Raw genomic sequence first — 541 nt, forward strand, 5'->3', positions numbered from 1 at the left:
AGGTCGCTGCTGTGAGGACTCAGAGGTCCAGGGTGACCTGCTGGTTTGATTGTGCAGCCCCCACAGTGAAGTCTTGAAGGCCGCTGCCTTGGTGAGCAACAACTGCTGCTTCTCCCTCTGAGGAAGGCTTTGATTGAATTCTTTTTAGTTAAGTTCTTTCATTCATATTGAAATTACTCTTAATAAAGTTTGATAGACAGCAAAAACTGAATTTCTAAGAATATTTCTTGCAAGTCAAATGTATTGGCAATAAATTCTCTTAATGTTTGTTTGTCTTAGTAAATCTCTGTTTCTTCTTCCCTTCTGAGGAAAGTTGTGGAGGGTATAAAATTCTGTATTGCTGGTTTATTCCTCACAAAACTATTCCACTCTGCTGTCCTTGCTTCCATGGTTTCTGAGGTGATGTTAGATGTAGTTTGTATCATTCATCTCCTAAAAGTAAAATATTTAATTTTCTGGCTTCTTTCAGGATTTTTTCTTTACATTTCTGTTGTTTTTCCTATTTAATCTCTGTTTTTATTCAAAGTTTTGATGTGTACAT

Source organism: Otolemur garnettii, unplaced genomic scaffold, assembly GCF_000181295.1.
Source record: "Otolemur garnettii isolate 467f Iridium unplaced genomic scaffold, OtoGar3 scaffold00143, whole genome shotgun sequence".
Taxonomy (NCBI): domain Eukaryota; kingdom Metazoa; phylum Chordata; class Mammalia; order Primates; family Galagidae; genus Otolemur; species Otolemur garnettii.